The sequence below is a fragment of the Micromys minutus genome (genome assembly GCF_963924665.1).
Source record: "Micromys minutus genome assembly, chromosome: 4".
Classification (NCBI taxonomy): Eukaryota; Metazoa; Chordata; class Mammalia; order Rodentia; family Muridae; genus Micromys; species Micromys minutus.
In genome coordinates, this window is record NC_137973.1 from 64,857,653 (window position 1) to 64,873,258 (window position 15,606).

General features: G+C 40.2%; 1 pseudogene across 1 annotated transcript; it reads right to left on the reverse strand.

Annotated features, from left to right (window-relative positions):
* Positions 1–8,391: 8,391 nt before the first annotated feature.
* Positions 8,392–9,029, reverse strand: LOC308420176 (high mobility group protein B1-like; annotated as a pseudogene). Its single transcript has one exon. The product of its transcript is annotated as a high mobility group protein B1-like (transcript).
* Between the last annotated feature and the right edge of the window lie 6,577 nt (positions 9,030–15,606).

A 15,606-nucleotide genomic window follows, 5' to 3' on the forward strand; every position in this document is an offset into this window, starting at 1 on the left:
AATAGAAATGAATGGCAGGGAGTAGATTGGCCACACCTACAACCTGAAGAAAGATAGTATGATCTTGCTAGCACGCCAATTTTTGTCTCCAAACCAGGAAGACTTCAGATTTCTATTGTTTTAAAACATCCATATTTGGCGTGATGCTTCAGCGATCCTGGAACTTTTGTGAAAACTATCCTTGTCTCTATTTTTCTCAACTATTACTTTTTACTAAAGCTCTTCTCACACCCCATTCATCCACCTCTATTTCATATCATCAGTGAACATTACATGGGATCAGCTTCTGGCCCAGGGGTTCTCAACCAGAGGTAGCTATTTTCTCTCAAGGGACATTTACTACCATGAGGAGACATATGTGTTTCAGAGGCTGATGTTGTCTTCTAGTACACAGAACCACAGGACACCATAACCTACCTCAGAAAGAACTGCCCAGCTCCCGAGCTGAGCTTTGAGGCTCTTCTGTAGCACATGTCCTAAGTATGTATGTACCCAACCCATCCATTTGAAAGGAGGAAATGCGCTTGGCTGAGCCTCGATGAGAAATAACTCATTAGGCAGCATGAAAATCTGTGTTCCGTTTTGTTTTAATTCAAAGTGATCGCTGAGCATTTAAGACAAAGTGAACTTGTGTTTCCCTAGTAGACAGTGACACAGAGTCCCTGTCATGCAAAATTCCATTTTCACGTCAATACACATTTCAACTCTTTAATCCAGAACTAAATTTTCAAACTTTTGGCACAAAGCTGTTTCCTTTTTGGTGCCCTGTCCTCTTTGTGAGATCTGCTTGATTCTATTAAGCACAGACATGTGCTTAATTTTTGTATCCTGTCTCTTCTTTTTCCTGTCTTTCTTCACCCTTCCCCGTGACCTGTTCTACTAACGATTGCAAACCCACAGACTTTTAAAATCACTAATCTGCCAAAAATTCTAAAACATTTTAAGAAAACCATAACTAACAGAAAACATGATGGTGACATTTTCCTCTCTAACGCTCACTACGCTGGTTCTGAGTCTAATGAATTTACTATATACTCAAGGATTGGGTTGTTTGGGTTGCGTGGCTAGCCTAAATATTTAAGTTATCATCTCCTTTTCCCAACCAGCATTGTAAACTGTTTTGCTGTACCACCCACTGTGTTTTTTCTTCCTAGTCAGAAACACCAGATGCCCAAAATGCCATTTCACCAGAGATTTCTCCAAATATCTGACTCTCTTTCTTTTGTCTCTCTGGAACTATTTTAGTCGGACCTCCCTAAGTTAGGAAGGCTGAGACAGGGTATATTGCTGATAATCTGTTGAGTCCTGGCTTAGATACGGGGTTTTGCAGGTATTGGTGCTGAAAGGGGTATAGGTTTGGGGTTTTTTGTTTTGTTTTTTGGTTTTTGTTTTTATAATCAATTTATTTATGTCACTTTGCTACTGGCTGTCACATAATTTTGGAAAATCGGGCTTATCTTAAGTTCAAATCAGATGTGATATAAGTACCAAAAGTAATGTATCCCACTGTACGTTCTATCACTAGACTGGACCTAGTGGATACAATTCCTCAGCTCCATTGTTAAAGCTGAACCCTGGAATGAGCAGATTCCTGTGAGTAAACCCTCTCGCCCCACATAAGTGAAGCCATAGTTGTTAAGGAGTCATCATGGAATGCGGTGAGAACACGAAAAATGTACCATCTTCCCGCTCCGAGATAAGAAGTCCGAACTCATACTCCCGAGCTGCCTGGTGAACGGCCACCGTCCCGGCTCTTGGAGAAGACTTCTTCCCGTTTCTGTCACATCATCGCGTTGTCAAAAGCCAAAATGAGTTCTTCAGGAAATGCTAATGGGAAATCTGTTTCTTTTTTGAAGAGAAATATTAAATGGTCTGGGTGAGGATATGAATGAGACATTTTTAAAATAAAGATGACATATGTGGAAGCCAGAAATGCCACTGTCAATTCTAGTGATGCTACCTCTGAGTCCCACGAGTGGATGCGCCGCTGCAGGAGACGCCGGGACTTCCAATATGGAGGTCCAAGCTCTGGAAATGGCACCTAATGTCTGCAGCCGTGACCCAAGCACGGCAAGACAGCAGGAGAAACCGTAGATTCACTCTGTGAATCTAAAAAGGGTAATTATGGTTTTAAAAGATATGCGTGCTGACGACCAAAGACAATCATCTTAGGTACAAATAATAGAAAAAAGGAACACAAAAGCACTCAGTTATTTGCAAGACCGTTATTTCAAATACAAGAGAAAAATCGCTGACACTAAATAAATCAAAGCAAATTGTTAATTATGCTGAACGTGACGCACCTTGATTTTCCTTGAGTTAACACATGAAAATATTTTATTGTGAAATAGTACGTTTATCTGTCCTTTGAGTTTTATTACATGAAGATGTATGAAAAACTATTTTTTCTCCATTTTGATTTCCCTTGTGAGAGAGGAGAGGGATCTTTCTGTATGTCCGGGCTAGTTTTTTCTCCTGCCGGCTTAGCCAATTTGGTAGGCTACACATTAGAGTGCTCACCAGCTGAGCATCCTGCTTACTATGATGAATTTGTCCATCTGTTGACCTTTTAGTTACCTTTCTTTTCTTGTAAACGAGTAAAAATGAAAAGCTAATATCAGAAGAAGACCGGGTATACTAAGTCTACTATTTTATCTGACCACCCCTAAGCACAGAAATGGTGTATTACAAACAAAAGTAAAAATACGGCTTTTCAAATGTTCCCGTTAAAACCAACAGAGCTGACTCTACAACTGGGTATGGACGGTCCCCATTGTTTCCAGTCTGATTCCGGAGTCTACCATTACTATCAAGCTGCTGAAGGGGTTGTCCTTTTATTTGTAGTATATTTAGTTTAACAAATAGTTTCACAGTTACTGTTACCTTATAAAGGTCTGTTCTTGCTCATGAGCAAGGGTCTCAGGCAAGGGTTCCTGCACAAACCCTATCTTGGATCCCTTTGTTTCAGAGCCGTACAGACCCAAGACTAATCTACGGGTCCTTAGAGTCCGCACCTGGAAGATGGGAAATGGAATGGAGAATTATGTGTGGGTGAGATCCACCAGGAAAAGCTAAGCCAGGCAGTCCCATCTAAATGCACATGAAGCTTAAGAAGTTTCTATCATAGATATTAATGTTTCCAGCTAGACAGATATGTTTATGTCACACCCATTTTCAGCAGAATTCAAAGGAGTTGGCCAAGCACTCCTGACATTTACTTCTTGATTTTTGATGCTACACCCTCTTAGCTCTCCTCCCCAATCTATTATCAAAACTGCCAAGGCTACTTTTCCAACTCCCCCCCACCCCACCCCATCCCCGCCTTCACTCAACAGCCAATAAGCTGTGTCCCCACACTCATTTGCATGCCACATTGTCCTTGTACACATCTTTCCTGTGTAACCTCATCCAGTCTTCCAGTCCCAAGTACAACTTACATACGAAGAAAATTGTAATTCTGGACCCAACTCCTCTACTACTCACTAGCTTCAAGATGCACTCAGCAGCCTGCTTTTAAATAATGGCTTAAAAGTCTGACAGGCAAATGCAAACCAAACACCATCTTACCTCATTAGAATAGTTATTACAAAATAAGTAAGCATTGGGAGTGTTGGCAAGAATGTGAGGAGAAGCAGATGAAGCACATACTATGTAGTGGGAGTGGATTGCCTCAAAATATCAAAACTACTCAGTGGTGGATCTTGTGAACTCCAGTACCGATGGCCTTGACAAATATACCCATGGATGGGATATCGGCATGAATGTGATGGAGATATCCAACTGCTTTCTGGTTGAAATAAGGCCTAGTCCACAGGAAAAAGCACATGACAGTACTGTTAATCTGACCAAGCACTACTACCTCTCTGCTAAATGGACACACTATCAATCTGCTTTCTAAATTTCTATTTCCCCTCCCATAGGTTCAGACTTCATCACGGATGTTCCTTTGCGTGTGCAGTAGATGGTGGTTAATGCAGAAACTCACAATTTATCAAAGTACAGAGAGTAAATGTTGGATGAGTATCCAACCACAAAGGAGACATCTATATCATACCCCACACACACGTGCACACAAGGGTCACAAACCCAAACCACTGGAAGATGGGGAAAGCCTATAAAAGCTAGCAGTCGGGGAAGACTAGAGCAAAGCAGTGTTTTCTAGACAACAGAATCACTATGCATTGCCAGGAGCTGACAGAATTAAGAAACTTTCTTAGCCTGGGTAACACCATTTTACACAGATCTCAGTCTAGGTTTCTGTTTCCCACAGTAGAGGCCTTTTCCCAGAAATTAGGTGATCTCACTCTGTTCAGGTAGCTAGATGAGTAGAACGGTCACCCAGACAACGGATTCTGCCTGACAGAACATTCCCTCCTGCACCTACGTTGTCCCCTTTCTCAAGTAATTCTTCACAAAGGGTATTGTGAGAAATCCTTTCACCGGAAAGTTCCCTTAGTTCCACACCTTACTTTCCCATGCCTTATTTCCTTCTTCCACCTGTATAAAACTAGCATGTGAAAAAATAAAATTTGTCAGTTTGATCAGGCTACTTGACTTGCTGGCCTTCTTCATGCCTCTTATTCCCCCATTCTCTCCTAGGTGATCCCAGGTTCCCGCTGACTGTCCTGAAGGTCAGGGCAATGCATGAACTCAAGATTGCTGTGGTTGCCTCCACAAGATCACACCCATCAAGAGGACTAGAGAGATTGCTCAGTGGTTAAGAGCACTGACTGCTCATGAGTTCAATTCCCAGCCACCACATGGTGGCTTACAACTTTCTGTAATGGGATCCAATGCCATTTTCTGGAATGTCAGTGAGAGTATACTCATATACATGAAATAAATAAATAAATCATATGTTTATATATAGAAATGTATATATGTATATGTGTGTATGTATACATATGTGTGTGTATCCTACCTTTAAGTGAGTCACTATGTATAGTCAGTGGGAGAGGGGAGAGTATGAGCAGCATAAGTTGGAGTCAGAAGATTAATTGTTTTAGGAGAATGAAGTTAGGCATGGTAGCCCATGTCTTTAATCTCAGCACTTGGGAGGTAGGCAAGCAGATCTTCTGTAAGTTCAAGGCTAGCCTGGCTTATTTAATGAGTTTTGGGATATCCAGAGCTATATAGTGAGAACCTTTCTAAAAGTAAATAAAGGAGAGAGAAGAGAGAGAGAGAGAGAGAGAGAGAGAGAGAGAGAGAGAGAGAGGAGGGAAGGAGGGAGGGAGAGAGAAAGAGGAAGAGAAATTGGGAAAAGTGGAGTGGCTTGAGGAGTAGCTGGAGAAAGAAATGGAAGTGAATATGATCAAAATATATTATATGAAATTCCCATGGAATTAATTTTTTTCAAAACATACTAAGAATAGAACTACATTCCTGTTTCTGGATGCATAACTAACTAATGTTATTGACTACCAAACTCTTTACAATAATTAAAATGTGGGACCATCTAGGGGTTCATTAAAAGATAAATGGATAGAGAAGTATAACACACCGTATGTATATGTGTGTGTGTGTGTGTGTGTGTGTGTGTGTGTGTGCATACACAAACACACATGCATGTATGTTTGTGTATGAGTTTTATTTAGCCACAGGAATAATGAGTAGGGGTCACAAATTATTATGTTAGCAAGAGATTGTTGATGTAGAAAGGTTCTTTTAATCTAACTTCCTCTTATTATTTTTTCTTTTTCTTACTTTCCTCCTTTATTTTTCAAATGATTTCTCCTTGTTTCCTGCAGAAATATGAGTGAGAAGTAGAATATTATGCCTGGACATTTATCTCAAAGCTACCTACACATGGAACTGAGCCTTAGAATCTGGCTTGGTTATAAGCCACTTAGAATGATCAGGGATGGAGAGGAGAGATAAGGACACAAGTTTGTCACTTAACCAAGATCAACTAATGCTAAGAATGCAGGTCAATGATAGAGCACTTGTTTAACACACACGAGCCCCTGCTTCCACTGAGTATAGTGCCTCTGGAACAGATGAACTCAACAGGATTTCCCCTGCTTCCTTAGAAACAAGCTGGGGTGTTAAGACTACCTGTCTCCAAGCCCCTTTCCTTAGCTGAAAAACCTTCTGATAGGAGCAAAATGGGTTTTAAGCAAGGAAGTAGAAACTCTGGCTCTTTCCCTTATCATAGAAATAACATGAAAATTTCTGCAGGAGAAATAAAAGATACTTCTCAAATGTGTTGTACTTGTGTTGGTTTTAAATAAAGTTTCCTAAAGTTAAAAAAAAATACATGAGCCCCTAGTTCGAGCTTCAATATTAGCATGAAAATAATAATACAGAAGGGTTTGCAGCATTATAAAATGTGGCACTAACAGATGTGACTCAATCTGCTTTCTATTTTTCATGCACATACGTGTTTTTCTTTTCTTCCTGTCCCCTTCCAGAAGTCACTAGCATATTCATTACACACTATTCACAATAGCTAAGACACTGAAGCCACCTAAGTGATCATCAACATATGAACGAATATATAAAATGTACTATACTAATCTTTGAAAATGGCACAAGAAAACATTATTTTGGAAGCATACTTAATATATTATATTCATATGCGAGTGTCTTAATTAATGTTTTGCCACTGTGAACAGACACCATAACCAAGGCAACTCTTAAAAGGACAACATTTAATTGGAGCTGGCTTGCAGTTACAGAGGTTCAGTCCATTATCAAGGCAGAAACATGGCAATGTCCAGACAGACATGGTGCCGGAACTGCTGAGCACACTACATCTTGTTCCAAAGGCTAACCAGAGAAAACTGGCTTCCAAAGATCTAGATTAAGGATCTTAAAGCCTACATCTACAATGACACACTTCCTTCAATGTGGCCACACATACTCCAACAAAGCTACACCTCCCTGGACCAAGAATATTCAAAGCCTCACAGGGTATATTAAATGAAGCTGTGATATGCCAGTTGGTAATGCTCTCCTCAAAGGTCATAGACAAATCCCTAGTACCAGCCAAAATGCCCGTGATCTAGTGGTCCAGTGATCAGTGGAATACAATACAGTCCAAAAACAATACAGACTATTACCATTGCCCTTGGTTCCCTTCCAGATATTAAAGGCAAGCCATATTGATGAAGATACCACAAACTTTAAGTGCAGGACTTGGATAAATAGAGCTGAAATTTACCAGGAAGCCTCCTCCCTGAGGACTATCTCACATAATATTGGAAGATGCTATGCAAGCTACCAAGGGAGAAAAGTAATCAGTAATCCTATCAGCTGTAAATTCTATGAGACACAACAACTGACCTAGCAAGAAATCTCCAGAAGGGGAAAGATGGCACAGTAGTTAAGTACACAAACTAATCCTGCAGAGGACATGCATTCAGTACCCAGCACCTACATAGCAAAGCACAACCACCTGTAATTATAGTTCCTGGGAATCTAATGCCCTTTTCTGCCTTATGAGAATAGCAGGCACGCAAGTGGTGCACAGGCACATGCAGGCAAAACATCCATATATAATGCACATAAAAGAAAATAAGATTATTTAAATAAAAAAGATAACCCCAATGATGCAATAGTGCTACTTTTTTCTTGTGGGTAACCAATAGCTGTCTAGTTTGACTTAAGCCAATTCATGCCTGGTAAACTAACCATGGCTGAAAGACCCAAGAAGAGAGCCCACTACCACCATCTTTCTAAACCAATATACTTTCTTAGTGTATCCTGAACACTTAAAGTGTAACTATCACCCCCATTAAAGTAAGTTCTTTGTGGAAAACATGGAGATTATTGCAGAGATACACAACTGTTCAACAGGTAGAAAAATAACTCGCTATGATGTCTAACCCCAGCTAATACAACTGTAATGCAGTCACTACCTCTAAGGCTGAGAGAGCATCTTGAAGGAAGAGGAGAAAACATTTTTTAATAAAAAAAATTGTATTTATTTAGAAGCATTCAGAATGTCAACAAAACAGCCACAATTTTTTTTTGCAATTACAGAGTGGTATTCAGTTAACAGAACAATTATCTTCTTATAAGCTGCATCAGAGACAACTGAAGATGAAAAAAAAACCCAAAATAAAACCAAAAGAAAAAAAAACAAACTACTGTCCCCATATATAACTAATTTTTGCTGTGCATCAACAAGAACCTGATTTAAATTTCCATGCCAATTTACAACCCCCAGACTGTACCAGGCAAGTTTAGTGGCTATTGAAAATACCACCAGGACAGGGCTATCTAAAGACACATTCGGTAGTGTGTTAACTATACAAAAAAAGACACTATATAGTTTAAAAACAAATCTTACACAGCCTTACATTTCAATTTTTTCTTTAAAAGGAATGAGTTGTGTACAGGGGGGTTAAATGCTTTATAGACAAGGAAAAAAACTGCGCTAGAACCAACTTATTCATCATCATCTTCTTCATCTTTGTCTTCCTCTTCTTCCTCCTCTTCCTCATCCTCTTCATCCTCCTCATCATCTTCTTCTTCCTTCTTTTTCTTGCTCTTTTCAGCCTGGACCACCCCTTTTTCGCTGCATCAGGTTTTTCTTTAGCTCTGTAGGCAGCAATATCCTTCTCGTACTTCTCCTTCAGCTTGGCGGCCTTCTTCTCATAGGGCTGCTTGTCATCCGTGGCAGTGTTGTTCCACATCTCCCCTAGTTTCTTTGCGACATCACCAATGGATAAGCCAGGATGCTCACCTTTGAATTTTGGGCGGTACTCAGAACAGAACAAGAAGGCCGAAGGAGGCCTCTTGGGTGCATTGGGGTCCTTGAACTTCTTTTTGGTCTCCCCTTTGGTGGGGATGTAGGTTTTCATTTCTCTTTCATAACGAGCCTTGTCAGCCTTTGCCATATCTTCAAATTTCCCCTTTTCTTTAGCAGACATGGGCTTCCACCTCTCTGAGCACTTCTTGGAGAACTCTGAGAAGTTGACAGAAGCATCCGGGTGCTTCTTCTTTTGCTCCTCCCGGCAGGTTTGCACAAAGAATGCGCATGAGGACATCTTGCCTCTCGGCTTCTTAGGATCTCCTTTGCCCATGTTTAGTTGATTTTCCTCCACTAGGCACAGAGTCGCCCAGTGCCCGTCTGGCTCTCGCTTGCCCCGGCGCTGTCTCTATGGAGCTCAATGTACTGCCAGGAGAAAACATTTTAAGAGCCATTTCTGTCACCTGTTGTTTAGTATTGTCCTCTAAACATGATAGACAGGGAAGCCACACCCCTTACATCTCAATTATACAGCGACTTAAGCAAGACCTGCATAATGATAACACCAGTTAACTTGCCAACACAGACAAGGTCTTGTCCCTAGATGAAGAATTATAGGTGATCAGTAACTGATGAGCGAAAGAGAATCCATTTTTTTAGAGAGATATCCACTGATAAATTATCTAATCCCAAGTGATGAGCCCTAAACAGAACTCTATACAAGTCATGCTAAATGGACTCAGTAGGTTCTATATACACGTACGTATAAATATTCATACGTATGTGTGTGTAGCAATAGGGTAAATGAAGTAATGAATTTGAGAGGATGGACATGGGAGGACTTGGAGATGGGAGAAGGGTGCAGAAATTGGGGAAATGCAGCACACATATATAAAGTTCTCAAAATAATTAAAAAATAAATAAGGTACAATGATGAAGACAAGAATATGTATACAAATGAAATATTACTCAGGCAGAATCCAAGATAAAATGCCATTTGAAGAAAACTATATGGGATCAGAAGACACTGCCCTCTTCTTCTTCCTCTTACTTAGACCAAATGAAGGTCTACAGTGTTGAATAGCACTGCACAGCAGAATAAGATGCACAGCAGAAGAAGATGCACAGCAGAAGAAGATGCACAGCAGAAGAAGATGCACAGCAGAAGATGCACAGCAGAAGAAGATGCACAGCAGAAGAAGATGCACAGCAGAAGAAGATGCACAGCAGAAGAAGATGCACACCAGATGGTGCACAGCAGAAGAAGATGCACAGCGGAAGATACACAGCAGAAGAAGATGCACAGCAGAAGATGCACAGCAGAAGAAGATGCACAGCAGAAGATGCACAGCAGAAGATGCACACACAGTGAAGTAGAACACGTCTAGAAAGTGCAAGAAGAACAAAGCCACTCTGACTCCGCTGCTGCTTTCACTGAAGCTGCCCCACAGTCTGGCAGTGAAGATGCTTAGAGCTGACCTTGGGGAACAGAACCCTTGGCCTCAGTAAGTCTGTACTCCTGTCTGCTAAAGTCCTCACTCTGCTGTTGACTCTGATGCTTCCTTCTGGGTAGTTTCCCTTGAACTCCCCTGAGTCTTCTCCAGGCCCTCCTGGGTTTTGGCTGTGATCTGTTTGTCCTTCTCCCCCCTCTCTTTATGTTACTCAACATTTCCAGCAGTATCACCTCCATTTTACTGGCCCTTGGGTTTTTCCTCTGGTCACTCAGAGCTCTAGAATGCCTTTTGTCTTTGCACTGGGTCCTAGACCCCCTAGATGCCTGCCTCATATGGACTTCTAAAGCCTTTCATTGATTAATCTAACATCTTTATGGAGACTTCTCAATGAGATTGAGTTAACATTACAACTAGAGTTAGGCTTTGTGTACCCAAGAAAGTTAGACACAACTGTTAAGTTGTCTTATGAAAAGATGCTGAAATGTGCTGGTGTACCTCTTGTTATTCATTTCCGAATTGCCTCAGTCAGGTTCCCAGGACCCAGTAAGTCACAGGAGCAAACAGTCTAATAAAATCCATAATGTGATAAATGGATAAATTTTATATGGCCATTTATACCCACCTGCTACAAATGACTGTTCTTTGTGTGTGCTTAAAGTTCTATTTGTAAAGAATTGAAATAAAATGGTAATGAGGCAAGTAATCTCTGGTGATCCTGGAGAAATGGCTGTAACATATATCCTTGAATATTTCCACTGATGGCACCCAGCAAACTTAATTTGTTTCCCATTAAGGCTTCACAAGACTTATCAAGTCACCAAATGAAGAAATGCCATTGTCCATTCTCCGTCTGTGGATGAACACTGTGTGGTAAAATTCAAATCCCTGGGATTGGTGTATGAGAATGAATAGCTTCCTGAGACTGTTTGTCCCTTTAAATCCAAGGAGATGGACCTCTGTGATAACCTCCAGATCTTTAAACAGCCTCAGAATAAAAATGGTTCCGTTTATCTTCTTGGTTAATCTAGCCATGGTTGGCTGAGTTGCTTGATAGTCTGGCACAGCAATGGTGAGTTTAATTTATCACAGAGCATGAGTATTTATAGATGGCCATTAGTGCTCGTAAGTCAATTAAACAGAAAGCATGGCAGAATACTGCAAACATCCTGTTTCCCTCTGGGCTTCAGCTTCATGATATAATTTGCTACATGATGTTAGCAACAGAATGTTTGTGTAGACAGGTTCTTTTATAGTAACTTTCTTTTATTATTTTCTTCCCCTTTTATTTTTCTTCTTCATTTTCCATCACGTTCTCTTTATTTAATGCTGAAACATGACCGTGGTATTGTATACGAAACCTGTATATTTCAATGCTTCTGTCCATTTTTCTAGACTATATTACAGTGGTTATGAAAATTGACGTGAGTTCTAGGCATGTAGAGATACAGTGTACTCAAGAAATGATTGAAATGGACCAAGTTGGAGTTTTGTATGTGATTATTGAAGCTCAACAAATAACTTAGCTACCATGATCCTGCTTACTCAGCAAAGTACTCTGGAGTTCTGCGCTGCAGTCAGAAGAGCAACAGCAGGCATGTCTGCTCTCATTCACCTCTAACCTTGGGAGGAAGGCCAACATCTGTACCATTCTCCATCGCTTCACTTTATTTTTTTGCATCTTTGTTTGCTTGTTTATTCATTATTTTATGGGAAAGAATCTTGCTGTGTATCCCAGGCTGGCCTTGAACTCATGTTCCTCCTGCCCTAGCCTCCCAATGCTAGGGTTACAGGTGTGTTCACCATTGTCTAGCTGATATTGACTGCTATTAATCAGTTCTTAGTTGTAGTAAATTCTGCACTTAAAAATGACATCTAGAGCCAGCAAGGTAGCCATACAAGCGGGAAACCTGAGTTCAATCCCAAGAAGTAATATGAAGGTGGAAAGAGAATCAACACACACACACACACACACACACACACACACACACACACACACACACATACACACACACTGTAGCATGAATACCCACAGAAAATAATAAATTTAAATTTGTTTTGAAGATAAATACAATTAAGAAAGTCACTATATAAACTTACATGAAAGCAGTTTCAGTATTAAAGCTAAGTTTTAAAAAAAATTTTCAAGAGTCATAATTTCTTAAGAAAGTATGTTTGAAAATAGCTTAAATGATTATAATACAGATTTGTAGCATTTGGCTACTACAAGCTTAGAGTACATGTCAACAAACAAGCCACATAATATAAAAATAGGTAAATATGGTGAAGTTGGAACATGATAAAGAAGCCAAGCATAGTGGCACATACATTGATTCCTGGAACTTGGGAGGTAGAGGCAAAACTCTGTGAATTTGAAGTAAACCAGGGTGACATAGTAAAACCCTGACTCCAAAAAGATAAAATAAAAGACCATAGGGCAAACCATTGTAGAGAACAAGATTTCATTTTAAGTAGAATAAAGGAAGGTTCACTGTGAACTTCATGTTTCAAGACAAACATAAAAAATGGAGTTGGCATGGATATCTGTGAGAAACGTTCAAGTCACAGGGCTAGGGAAAGGGCTGAGGTTAAGAGTTCTTTCTGTTCTTGGAGAGGACACAGATTGGGTTCTCTGAACCCCCATGGTGGTTTACAACTATTCTTAACTCTAGTTCCAGGAGATCCAGTGCCCTTTGAAAGGTACCAGGGACACATGCAACACACACACACACACACACACACACACACACACACACACACACATACACACACACACACACACACACATACACACACACACACACACACGCATACATGTAGGCAAAACACTCACATACATATAAAGGAACTGGTCAGGAGCTCACTAAGTGCTAAGGAAATATCAGAGAGGGTAGCAGAATAAAAGAGAAGGTAACTGAAGTGGTTGGAGAACTATCTGGGGAGACTCTTGTCACTCAGGACCACAGGACCCTGCACCACATCTTTTATATGGGACATAAAATATCCTTATGTTGCATCCGGGCCATTGTAATGTGATGGGCTTTACAGCTTAATAAAAGTGAAATCATTGAAGATTTTTGATTGGAGAAGTTACATGATATAGCCTATTTTTTAATTTAAGATCACTGTGCTTTTTTTTTAAAGCATAGCATTGAACAAGTTGGAAACAATGAACTTAAAGGTTGTCACCTGGTGTCCTGGGCAGCTGGCAACTGAAGCCAAGGTTGCTCTATCAAAGTAACTCTTGAAGTGGCCATTGTCTGATGGTCTGAATGTATTCAGAAGTCAGAAACAACAGGATTTCCCAGTTGCTTGATTGTTGGGTATTAGATGAGTAAGGCTGGGATGGAGGCCAGCTGGTAAGGAAATAGCTGTAGTTGAATAATGAGCGCACTAATTTTGTGAATGTCTCTTGGTAGCTAAAAAAGCAAGTATTAGATTTTATGTATGATTCTAGAGTTACAGATCAAAATGGGGATTATGAAAACACACAAGTGCTTCATTGTTACAGATAGCTGCTCCAGTTATGAGACTAGACCACATCAAATGGAGATCAGAGATACATTTTTCAATGCCACTCCAACAGAAAACAGAAAAAAAACATTTATATACAAATAACTTTATAGGAACTGAACAGGTTATATGTTTATATATGAAGGAATATGTGCAAAAATGTAATAAAAATTGAGACCATGAAATTAAGAAAGAACAAGACAGGATGTAGAACGGGGTGCAAGAAAGAAAAGCAGGGAATGATGAAACTACATTTTAACTTCAATACATATATAAAAAAGATACAAGAGAAGGAAACAGTTGACAAAGAATTCTGACTAGAAAGGTTAAGTGATATAGAAGGAGAACTAACATTTGGGATTTGGAAGAAAAATGCCCAGCTAAGTCCAAAGTCCCTAGAAGCTTCAGAAAGAAGATAAGACCCAACCAATAGATTCACCATGAAGATTACATCAGAATTCCTTAGAGAAAACCAAAAAGTGGATGAGGATGTACATGCTTAAACCACAAGTGAATTACTAGTTAAATGGTCAATGCTCAAGGCCTCCAGAAAATTAAATAATTTGCACAAATAACTCAATGTAGATGCACATACCTATGCAGTGGGCATATTAGCATCTACTCTTTCCCCAGAGGCACATCTTCTGCAGTATAGCCACACCTCCTAACCCTTCCCAAGTAGTTCCATCAACTACCAACGAATTATTCAAATGAATGAGCATGTGGGGGCTATTATTCAAACCACTATAGTAATCTATTTTGGAGAAATATTGACTCCAAAATAACTTACTGTGCAACTATAGGAAATACCCCACTAGTCTCTGTTCCAGTATCTGCTACCAGAACTTCTAAAGACTTGGAACCCAGTGGATGGAAGGGGCAGGCAAATCTCTGCCCCAGTCCATGAGTCAGAGCTGCTAGTATCCCCCTCCTCCAACACGGTGGTACTAAAATAGTCTTTGCTTTTGATGATCCTGTCGACAATGATCTTCGAAATTCCTTACAGCATCCTAGATGATGAGAGCAACTTTTGCTACACCATGGGACCAACTCTTGGGGAGCTCCTGAATATAACTAGGTACCAGGAACCCCAGTATTATAAACTTGGAGATTTCAGTTTAAGTTCCCCACTATCCAAAGGAAGAGAAAAATCTGGAAGTGGAGTTAGTAATCTGCCACGCATACATGATGCATACACAAGGTCTCCATAGAAATTCCTAGACTGTGTAGCTTGAGGCACATCTGAGATGGTGGACACATCTATGTAGATAGAGTGCTACACTTCAGCTCCATGTGCTCAGACCTTCTCTGCTCAGAACCCTTGCAGACCAGGTGTCTTTCTGCACCTAGATATCCATGCAAATCTCTTATCATTTCTTTAATTAATAAACCGATGAACACAGTACAATGTCGAGTGATGTGAACCACTTTTAAGAACTAATAGGATCTGGTTGTGGAGATGGCTCAGTGTGTAAAGGCTGTACAAGTGTAAGGAATTGGATTTAAATCCTAAAAACTCATGCAAAATCTATACTTGTGGCATGATCCCTGCGTTATGAGAACTTTCACAGAGAGATGGGAAATGATCTGAAGAGACAAGAGAATGATCTGAAGCTAGCCAGACTGGTGTAGATGGGGAACAAAAACAGGCCCTATTTCAAATTAAATGAAAGGCAACAGTTACCACCTGACATTGTCCTCAGCACCTCCACACACTTGTTTCACATGCATGAACATGCACATGGCTGTGCACACTGCACACACAAAAAGCCAAAAAAGGGGAGAAAAAAAGAAAAAGCCAGAGAGAAAGTTAGTTAATAAGACCCCTATGAGAAAGGTGTTATGGAAAACCTTATCCCATACCTGATTCATCACAATCAGGTTGCAATCTGTACTTAAGAGTTGACATCCAGAGTAGGAGGCTGTCTGGCAACACTGAGCAGTCAA